This window comes from Carlito syrichta, unplaced genomic scaffold (genome assembly GCF_000164805.1).
Source record: "Carlito syrichta isolate Samal-C Ts95f unplaced genomic scaffold, Tarsius_syrichta-2.0.1 Scaffold113624, whole genome shotgun sequence".
In the NCBI taxonomy this organism is placed as follows: domain Eukaryota; kingdom Metazoa; phylum Chordata; class Mammalia; order Primates; family Tarsiidae; genus Carlito; species Carlito syrichta.
In genome coordinates, this window is record NW_007057720.1 from 191,598 (window position 1) to 203,480 (window position 11,883).

Sequence of the window (11,883 nt, forward strand, 5' to 3'; positions counted from 1 at the left end):
TGGTGGTAGTGAGTTGCCCATCTCTCGAAGTAACTAAGCAGATGCTTGATAACCACTTGGAAGGAATGTTGCAGCATCAGATATGTTATTGGAATAAGGAACTTTTACATACTGTCTTAGGTTGAGTTCCTTGAAAATAGACCCTGAGATGAGAATTCAAGTGGGAGTAATTTATTAATAAAATGCTCCCTGGGGAGGGCACTAAGGGAGCAGAAGAAGCAGGAGAGCAAAGAGAAGGAAGCTAAGGAAGGGTTCCATGTCAGGGAAAGTCCCAGCCTCAGCCTGATGCTACAGGGAACTCTGGAGTATAAATTACACCTCAGATTCTGCCATGACTCCGGGCAGGGGAGTGGAGCTTTCATCCTCCCTCGCCCTCCAGGCATTGACTAAGGGCCATCCCAGAGGAACATAAACTTCCATGGACTTCCAGCTCCTCACAAGAATGGGCAGAGTGGCTCCAATTGCCTCCAGACAGTGTTCTGAAGAGAGCCTGCATAGGCAGTCAGTAGCAAAAGCACAATGAAGCAGGAGCGGTGCACAGAAACAGCAAAAGGGATTCCAGAGGACACGGTCAATGTCTGTGACAGTTCCTACTAGAGTGGCAGTCACACTTTGTGTGTTTTTCTCTGTTCTGATACACATTTACAAGACCTTGTGAATGAGCCCTTGGCCCCTGGGCTCCAAAGCCCTGTCCTTGGCCTATTCTAATGCTGCAGACAGCTGACGTGCAGGAGACTTAGCACTTCCAAATCGAACTTCTAGAATCCCACAGTGCTGAAGAGGGCAACCCGGGAACTTTTTAATAGGATGGAAATTCAAGCTTATAAGGTACAAACTGACCCCAAATCCTCATGCAAACTGTGTGGAATCTTTTCAAACTGAAGCTGAGTTGGGACTAAAGACGGTAGAAATATTTCTGAATTGAAGGGATAAATCTAGCTATGCAGAGATGCAGCACAATGCCATCATAAAAAATCCACTTTTGTCCATGCCACAGCCCTGAACCTCCCGTGCACCAGATCAGAGACCCTGATAAATCTGGGCTGCTAGAAATGCCAACCAGCTCATATGTTTTCAGTGAGCAATGACAGGGAGCCAAATTGCTTTATTCCGATTAGGGAAGGGCCTCTGACTGTAAAATATACTGTGTGAAAAAAAATATTGAGTTTTAGTTCGCTGACACATCAATTTAAGAGAGTTATGGCTCTCACACGGAGGCCAAGCAGGTATCTCCCCACATGTATGTGCAATAAAAATTAATTGTGGCCTTTTATACAGGGCACTGTTCTTACTCATGGGATCAGAGGGTGACCTGAGTGTCACCTCCAGTGGCAAGCTACAACACTGGAGGTGTTGGTTCTTTTCTGGGAAACCACAGAAAGAAACCAACACGAACAGCAATGAACAAGCTCCATGTTTAACTTTCTGAATCTACAAAAAGATATGCAGCCATGTTATGCTCATTTTTTTGAAAAAAATGTTTATGTGTATCCAGACAGGAAAACAGAAACTTCTCCAAGTCTTTCAAATTAATTCAGGGAATTGATTACACAGGAAATGGAAGAGAAAAAAAGTCAAACAGAGAATGATGAGGCAATCCAGAGATTAGCAACATTGGGAAGCAGCTACCATGTTGAAGGCCAAAGAGACACAGGAGAAGGATGGCTTTAAGGAGATTGGATACCGGAGCCATGGGGGGAGGGCTTGAACCCTGGTGGGTGCTCCCCAGAGGGAACTATGGCCACAGAAGGATGGGCTGCCTTGGGTCTCTGCTGCCAGAGATGCCACAGGAAACTGAGAATGAGGGAATGAAATGTCCTGGCTTCCTCCTTCCTCCTGTCCATCAGTCTTCCATCAATGCTTCTCATTGGCCAAACTGAGCTAAAAGCCAAAGGGCAAAGGAATCTGGGAAATGTAGTTCTCTGAGATTTAAGGCACAGCAGAAGAGTGGGAAAAGGATCTGAGAGCAGAGGGAAGAGTTAACAGGCATAGTATTTAGGTAAATCTCCCTTTGTTGGCTTGCATCCCAATTTGACAAGTCTTAAAGACTCTGCTGACTGCATGATTTGAAAAGAAGGGGAGCTGGCCTGGTGTTCACTCCTAGATTGACTGTGGTACCTTAGGATTGAGAGTCAAATGTGTCTGATTGGGATTGTACAGTGGCAAGCCCCTTCAAAAAGGGCCTCCAGGTGAATGACAGACATACCACACATTATAGGGATAATGTTTCAGTAGAACTAGGAATAGCAGACCTCCCTTCCTGGTGAGCCCACTTTTTTGACTACACCCTCTTCCTTGCTGATGCCAAGATAATAGGCTTATGGCTTTAGGGAAGAATGAGCTCCACCAAGAACAGAATTCTATCTCTTTTTCTGAAAGCAAATGGCTGGTTAGAGACAAGGAAGTCAAGAAAAGTTGGACAAAGCAGTAAAGCATCAGGGCCTGGCTTCCCAATGGGCAAGGGGAGACAGAATACCCTAAATATACTGAAGGGAGGAAGCCCGAAACAGAAAACTTTCACTCTGCTTCCTGTTGGGCCTCTGGAGGAATCCACCTCACTGAAGGCCTACAACTTCATGGAGGAGTCGCAGCAGAAGTTAATGGGAATGTCACATGTATAGTCAAAGAGGTGACTTCAGAGCCAGTCTAGTTTCTATGTGGTGTAGGAGGGATTGAGATGTTCTCAATTTCCCCAGTGTGAGCACAGATAGCAGCTGGATTGAAGGCAATAGCCAGATGTTGGGCCCCCATAAGGAGCAAGGTGACCCCAGAGCAAGGTCCCAGGGGAAAAGGGGGGAAGTGGTACAGGAGAAGACAGAGAGAGATGAAATATATAGCTGAGAACTATGAATATCTGCAGTGCCAATGAGAAAGGAGGTGCTATGCATCTGAATGTTTGTGTCACCCTAAAATTCACCTAACTCCCAATGTGATAGTATTAGGAGGTGAGGCCTTTGGGAAGTGATTAGGTCATGAGCAGCCCTCATGAATGAGATTAATCACCTTATAAAAGAGGCCACAGAGAACTTCTTTCTTTCTTCTGCCTTGTGAAGACACAGCAAGATGGCTGTCTGGGAACCAGGAAATGAGACTGCATCCAACACTGAATCTGCTACTCCCTTGATCTTGGACTTCCCAGCCTCTAGAACTGCGAAAAATAAATTGTTATTATTTATAAGCTATTCAGTCTATGGTATTCTGTTATCACAGACTGAGTGGACTAAGACAGGAGGTCAGGTCAGGAGAGCCAGGGCAAGGGACTCCACTCTCTACCCATGACAGGAAGCCAGACATGAATTTCACCCACCACCAACTTTAGCAGGAAATGTCAGTGCAAGATACCAGATGTCTCCTCACAGATCAGCATTTCTGGGGAACAGAACCCTTTCCTGGGAAGCACTTCAGCTACCAGCTAACTAATATTTTCAACCCAGGGTGTTGAAGCAAGACCAGTGAAATAAAAAAAAGAAAAGAAAAACCACTCTGACTCCACCCAAAAGATGAGCATGTGAATTTCTACCTGGATTCTAGATATCTAGTTATTAAATCCTGGTCGGCATTGGAATGCTGGTGACTGGGGAAAGCACAGTTTGGTATCAGACAGACTTGGTTTGTTTCTGGCTCTATCAGTGTCTGGCTGTGAAATCTTGGACGATTCCTCAACTTCTCCCAGCACAGATTCATCTTCTGTGACATCTAGATGACCATTCCTACCTGCCAGAGCTGTTAGGAAAAGTAGAGCTAATGTATGCAGATCTCAATATAGTGCTGGTTGCAGAATGGGGCCCCAGTGATTGGTAGTTATTATTAGCAATAATAGTGATAACAAATGTAGCCTGTGTGGTGGAGATTGGTAGGCTGTTCACCAGATGCTTAACTTTTCTTCAGTTTGGTGAGATCCTGGGAATGAGTTTGGGCCACTGGAATGTGAGTGAAAGTAAGGTATACTGACTCTAGACCTGGCTTAGAAAACCTCCCATGAACTCCTCCACATGCACTCTTCTCTTGTTTGTTGGCCACTTGCCCAGGATGAAGTAGAGGATTCTGATGCCTTCAGGGATGGCAGAACCCCTAGATCCCCTAGATAGAAGGACCCTGGATCCCCAGGTCACTGCTTGTAGAGGGTTACCTGACCAGGAACATTCATACTGGACTTCTCTGTGGTTAAGAAATGCATTTTATTTTGTTAAGGCTCTGAAATTTTGAGGTTGTTTGTTAAGACAGCTAACCTGATTAAGACAGTCCATCTCCTCACTCAGCTTCCCCCTCCTCTGCCTATCTTACAGTTATTATGAGGATAAATATGTAAATGCATGTGAGTGTTTTAAAAGCCTAAAAGCACTCTAAAAATGTAAAGTAGTGTTGAAGATGAAGTCAATTTCTCCAGTCTCCAGAACAAACAGCATACGGGTAGGGACTGTTTGTGTCTTACCAAAATTCACACGTTGAAATCTAATGTGATGATATTAACAGGTAGGACCTTTGGGAGGTAATTAGGTCATGAGGGTGGAACCCTTATAAATAGGATTAGTGCCCTATTTATAAGAAAGAGGCGAGAGCACTAACTTGCCCTCTTTCCACCATATGAGACTACAAGGAGAAGGTGGCTATCTGTAGCCCAGAAGCAGGGCTTCCCCAGAAGAAGATCATGTCAGCACCCAAATCTCAGAGCTCCAAAACTGTGAGAGATGAATTCCTGTTGTTTATAAGCCACCCAGTCTATGGTTCTTTGTTATAGCAGCCCAAACTATGGGACATACTCATTATCATGCTCTTATTGGCAGTGCTTTGGCATTATTCTGAATCCTGTGAGCACTTGTATGTAACTCCTTGGACCAGATTCCCCTTTGGAAGGAAGGAGAGCATATGGGGTGGGAGAGAAGGGTATCAGCTCCTTCCATGGCAGTCTAGAAGGGATCTCAGAGTCTTCCTTTCCTGGTCTTCCGACCTGTGTTCAGTCACTGGCATCCCCTCATGTTCTGGTATTGGAAGTAGCTGCCAATGGAGGCATTTCTGGAGACCCAGACCTGATCAGAGACAGAAGCAGTTCTTGGGGCCCTCAATTCCAGTGATTGGAAGTGTCTCACTTAACAGTTCCCACACTGCCCTGTCACCCATACCCCAGCCCTGTCTCCCACACCATGAATAGTGTATATGACAGCCAATTTACAACTGATGTAGATGGTGACCTAGGTGGTAATTTAGGGACACCTAGAAGGGTCCTCCAATATTCTCTTTCTAAAAGTACCTCCTGGCCGGGCCAGTGGCTCAGCCTGTAATCCCAGCACTTTGGAAGGCTGAGGCAAGCGGATTGCCTGAGCCCGCATGTTCAAGACCAGCCCCGGCAACTTGGCGAGACCTTGTCTCTACAATAAATCAAAAAATTAGCTGGGCGTGGTAGTGTGTGCCTGTAGTTCCAGCTACTTGGAAGACTGAGGCAGAAGGATCACCAGAGCCCAGCAGGTTGATGCTGGGGTGGCTGTAAGTGTGCCACTGCACTCCAGCCTGGGCGACAGAGTGAAACTCCAACTAAAAAAAAAAACAAAAAACTAGTATCTCCCTTGGCTTATTGTGTTGAGGTCTGCTCTACTCATAAAAACACCTTTGCAAGGGGAGATGCTGCAACATTAATCTAGTGTAAGGCACTAACTCTGCAGAATGAAACAGTGGCTCAGACTTCCTCCCTTTATGACAAGTAGCTGGGAACAAGAGGTTTAGAAGATGCAGGAACAGGAGAGTCATTTTAGAGCAAACATCACTGGCCTGGAAGGCAAGGCCAGGTGGGAGACTACAATAAGGACACAGAAAATGAGGGAGAAAGTTTCCATGGAAGGAGACAGAAATAAAGGAGAGGGTAGTGAGAGGGAATGAAGCCAAATGAGACCTGCTGTCCCCAGGAGCAGCTTTAATGGCCTCAACCCACGACCAACTGCATCTTTAATAAAAAGAACAAACACCTAGTGCTCTATATGTGTCAGGCATTGATCTAAGGGTTTTGTGTCCTCAAAACAATCTTTAAGAGAGTCAGTACTATTAGTATCCCATCAAAGGACACTGTTGAGCACCACCACTTGCCCAAGGTAATATAGCTAATAGTGGTAGAGCTGGGATTTGAACCTACAAAGTCTGACTCTGGAGGCTGTGCTCTTAACCACTAAATTATATTCCTTCTCAAGTTAATAAATTGAATACAACAAACACTTGGACGGGAACTTCGTATGAAGCACTATGAAAGTTGGGAAGATGGATGAGAGATACTATCTTTACTCTTCCTCAAGGAATTTCTACTATAATGAAGATCAGCCAGACAGCACTGTGAGAGGCTTTGGGACAGCAGTGCTGGGCAGTCAAGGTAGGCTGGTAGCGCCCATGAAATTGGTTCCCAGAAAAAGGAACTGCAGGCATCTGACTCAGCTTCGGGACAAGACTCCTGTCCTAGATGAGCAAAAATAAGGAAAACCCAAAGCCTTGTGAGGATGAGGGTGTAGACCTGAGAATAAGATGAGTTATTAATATTGGAATTCAGAACAAAGCTAAAGCTGTAGCACACTGGATAAGTTAGAAATGATATTTTAGCTGCATCTAAGAGCAAACCTAACATTGACTTTATTTTATTTTCTCTTACCCTCTCTGCCACCCCAAACCCCTACAGCTGGCCCCGCCAAACTTCCCATCTGCACATTCAGCACAGTCCCAAGTCCTAGAACAATCTATCGAGGCAGGAAATTTCCAATCACCCCTGAATTTTATCCCCCAATCTGATGTGTCTTGATCTGAAGCCAATTTCCCACGCTCTTTAGGCTGACCAGGAAGCAGGGAATCTCTTGGTACTGACCTCTAGGCTTTGGAGTAGAGTGGTAGCTTCTCTCTCCTCCCCTACAGTTCATATTCATGAGTTCCCAAACCCCGGTCCCAGTTAGTATAATTATGTGGGGCAAACACTCTGTTGCCTGCCTAACACCCATCCCCCGTCCTTCCTTGCTAACAGGAATTCAATTTTGTTTGAGAGCAATATGTTACCTGCAGGCATTGGATCATTATTTGTCTAAGCCAATTATGACAATTTTCTTCTCCATCTTCCCAACCTCCAGGGATTCTAGAGCTGTCACATGACCCAATTCATTTTGGCCAATAAGAAATAAGAGGAAGATTGTGTATGTGGGAGGGGGGGTTGTATACTGGGAAAGTTTTTCTTCCTGATATTGGAAATAAACAAGGTTTCATGGCCTTTCTCCTACCTTCTCCTTGTCTGAATTTAAACTTGATGTCTTCAGTTTTTCCTTCAAGTTCATAGCTTCAGCGCTAGGTATTTAGACTTGAACAAAACTGAGCCATCATGTTTTCTCTCAACCTGCTCCTTCCAAAAGTTGATAGTCCCATGATTTTACCAACATATATCTGTCACCTTGGCAAAGTCAAAAGCCATTCTCCATTGCCTCACACCAATCACCGAGTCTTATCCGTTTGACCTCTAGACTATCTCTTGAATCACCACTGTCACCACTGTCACTTCCTTAGTTCAGACATTCATCCCGCCTTACCCTGATTGCTGCAACGGTCTTGATTGCTGCAACTGCTATTTGCCTCCCCTCTGAACTTTCCAATCAGTCCTCCAGAAATGAACTTGAATTTTATTTCTAAAATGCAAATCTGATCAGGTCATTTCTCTGCATAAAATCTTTCAGTTGAGCCCCAGACTTTACCTCAGGCCCCTTAAGATCTGACTTTTAACAGATCCTTTGTGGTTCCTAAACTACTAATTTCTCCTACCATCCTCAAAGGGGATCGCCTACCATCCAAGTGTCTCAAATACAGTGTTCCCTTGGAATCATCTCTGCTGTCTCTCATGCTGTTCTCTCTGACTGGATGTGTCCTTCCTTCGGATTCCATTTTGATAAATTCCATTTGACTTCCAAAACCCCGGTCAATTTTTCACTTCTTCCTTTCTCAAGAAGCCTTCCTCTCTTGCTACTTTTGATATCCTCTTTTCTGCTCCTACATCTCCAGTATCATCTTACACACAGATCCGTAATTTCCAGCTATTTTTTTTAGGGCTAATGCTCATTTAGATTTACCCACATGTTTACCAAGTTCATCACTCATCATTGCTTTTCACCTCCTACAGCTTCCTTCTGAGTTTAATTTCTGGGTTCCATTTCTGATGTCAATTCTCTAGCAATTCTTTCAGTTAAGATCATAAGTGGGCTGGGTGCGGTGGCTCAGCCTGTAATATCAGCACTTTGGGAGGCCAAGGCGAGAGGATTGCCTGAGCCTGGGAGTTCAAGACCAGCCTGGGCAACTTGGTGAGATATCATCTCTACAATAAATCACAAAAACTAGCCGGGCATGGTGGCGTGTGTCTGTAGTTCCAGCTACTTAGAAGGCCGAGGACGAAGGATTGCCTGAGCCCAGCAGGCCGAGGCTGTGGTGGCCGTGAGTGTGCGACGGCACTTCAGCCTGGGCAACAAGAGTGAGACTCCAACTAAAAAAAAAAAAGAAAAAAAGAAAAAAAGATCATAAGTGTACATTCTTTCAGACTTTGTTTTAAAATGTCTACATTTATTTCAACCTCACTTTCTTTTTACTTTTTGTTATGAGGAATTTCAAATATACAGAAAAGTAGGAAAAATATAGCAAACATGCATAGTCTCTATCTGGATTTAACAATTGTTAACATGCCATATTGCTTCATCTATTACAGGTATTCTCACGTTTTGCCCTGTGCAGAATATTTTTATTTTGCCTCTATCACTTTTTCCATCCTGCTCTTTTCTTGAGAAACTGACCTCTCTGGACTGTATTCCCACACACGCCTTCTGGCTCTTGGTTGAATTTGGCCAATAGGAGGTTAAGACAGATAGAAGGTAGATCAAGAGATGCGGTGGCTGTGTTTCCCCATTGGCAGCCACAGCTTCTGCCAGGAGATCTTCTATAGCTAGAGTCATGGCTCTTTCTTCAGGTCCCATAACTAATTCCTTCTCTGTCTCTTAAGACCCATGATTGGAATCCCCTACAGCTCTGGATTGCTTTAATGTATTTTGCTGGTTTTCCTGCCTCCTGACAACATTCTGTAAATAGTTCCTGTATTAAACCTTACTATAGTATCCCACTTGGTCTTGACTGACACATACTCCCAAGTATTTCAATATACATCTCTTTTAAAAACCAAAAAACATCTCAGACATTAACATAATACCATTATCACACAACTAAACAAAATTAAGTGTAGTTCTCAATTACCATCTAACATCCGGTCTGTATTCAATTTTCTCCAATTGTTCCCAAATGTCTTTTACAGCTGATTTGTTCAAATCAGAACTCAACCCAAGGATCACATATCATATTTAGTTGTTATGTCTCTTAAATCTCTTTTATCCAGAAGAGCCCCCCACCCTGTTCCTTTAAGTTAGACATTTTTGACAGAATGCTTCATAACTGACACTGCTTATTTCATATTGTATCATATCAGAACACACAGGTGGACTCACTATTTGTAATGCTAAGTTTGATCACTGTCTTCCTCACTTAGGTGATAGTTTAGGTGGGTATAGAATTCTGAATAAACAGCTCTTTTTCCCTCTGCTCTTTAGCCATTATTTCTCCTGACCTCTACTGATGCTACTATGAAATCTTCTGCTATCATTTAATTGTTGCTTCTTATAAATGATTTTCTATTTCTCTTGGGTTGTTTTTGAAATTCTTCTCTTTGTCTTTGCTGTTTGCTATGATGTACCTAATCCTAGATTAATTTTAATTTACCCACAGGACTCACTGTTGTTTTGAATCTTAGGAGTCATTAATTTTTAAAGTTCTCTGCCACACCCTTACATTCACTATTTTGTACTCTGGGAGCCTTTATTAGATATGCAGTGGACCTTCTCATTGTACTCTCCATGTTGACTAACTCCTTTTTTATGTTTCCCATAACTTAATCTCACTACACATCATAGATGCTTTCTTCAGCTTTATCTTTTAGGTTCACAAACCCTTTCCTGGCTCTGTCTCTTATTCTGTTCAACTCATTTATTGGATTTCTAATTTCAGTAAATCTTTTTATTTCCAGAAATTCTATCTGTTTTTTTTAAAATGTTTTGTTTTTTGCATAACGTCACATTCTTTATGACTTACTCTTCTTTGATTGGTCTAATTATTTTAAATTTATTTACTTTATAGCCTGATTTAATTGTTCTATTAACTCAAGCTCTTAGGGTGCTTATTTTTTGTAGGTTTGTTTGTTTATCTGCTGACTGTCTCATGGTAAATCATATCCTCATATGGTTTGTAATTTTTTTATTGTGAAGTCATCTTGAGCAGGCTTTTTAAGGTGATTGGATGGGAATCATTTTCATTCTGGAATGTGGCAGTGTTGTAACAAAGGAGTTTTGCCTTTGCTTTTTAGGGCCAACTTTTATGTAATTTTAGGCTTGGGGAGCTCCTATATCATATATGTAGTGTCAATTCAGACTCCACTTGGCTTTGAATTCCTGTACAGAGCTTTTTACTGACTACCAAGAGCTCTGATAAAAGAAGAGAGGATACTTGCTACTATCCTGGAATGATGGCAAAGTTGCCTGTTACCTTTTTCTCACTCTTACAAAGTATCAGCTTTATGCAAATATCTCAGTTTTAGCACTCTTATTTTATGAGAGCCCAGGACCATGTTTTCTGACTCCACATCCATGCTCAAACTCTGACCCCTAGCTCTTAAGGCAGACTCCCTGTGTGCTACAGCATCAATTCATGAGTTTATTATTCAGACAATTTTTTAATTTGATCCTGGCACCTCGGGAGTTGTGTTTCTTTCGTTTCCAGCCTGTACTAATTTTTGTAATATTGTAGTATTATAGTCTCCCAAACTTTGTAGGTGTTACTGTTATTGTGTATCTAATTTATTCTCTCCCTGTCCAGGCCATAAGCACTTTGAGGGCATCATCTATGACAGATTCAACTCCATATTACCCAAATCTAACAAAGTTCTGGCAGAAAATGAGTGCTCAGTAAATATTGCTTTAATGTCGGAATGAATAAATTCAATTGTAATTGTGAAGTCTAATGTTTTCCTAGGCATGAATTTACAATTAGTGTTTCCCTTTGTGAAAATTTATCATGAATCCCTTTTGACCCATTGTATTGTGGAGTCTAGATGTTGACTTTATATGTTTGCATCTGTTCTTTTTATGTTTTAGGAGAAAACATTTTTTCTATATTTTAGAAGAAAATACATTTATTGTGTATATTCTCTTGCCTTCTTCTTTAAGATGCTTTCTTATTATTTATCAGTATACCACAATATAGTAGTTAATTCTGTTTAGTCATAAAAGTAAATAATAATAAAAGGTTCTTTTGTCTGTAAGGAAAAGAAACCCATTTGAGCTAGCTCCAGTAAGAAGGGAGTTTATTTGTAAATGCACAACACTCACAAAATCTGAAGAGCAGGACCTAGAGACCAGCAAATCTGCTGTAAATTGGAATCAAGAATGAAAATTCAGGAATTGAGGGGCTCACACTATCTCTCAGGGGCTACATGGTATGTTTTACTCAGGACTCTCTCTATGACCCTCCTTCATTGTCCCTATCCCTTCAAAGAGACTCCTTCACTTACTCACCACAGGTAACCTTTTGGAGCCACCCCAACACCAAATAAGCCCTTGGAAGTTTCAGTACAAACTACAGGACTGCTCCTTTTGCTTCACATTTTCTAGAGAGGGAATCTGATTGGGTCAGCGCAGCTTATGAAAGACCTACCCACCCTGCCCTACCACCTTAAGTCAGGTACCCAACTTTGGTTCAATCAACACTGGAGTGGGAAGTAAGTGGGATTCCCTGGCCTTCTGCCTATTCAGGCATAGAGGAGACCATCTAGTGGCCCTGCCCATAACATTT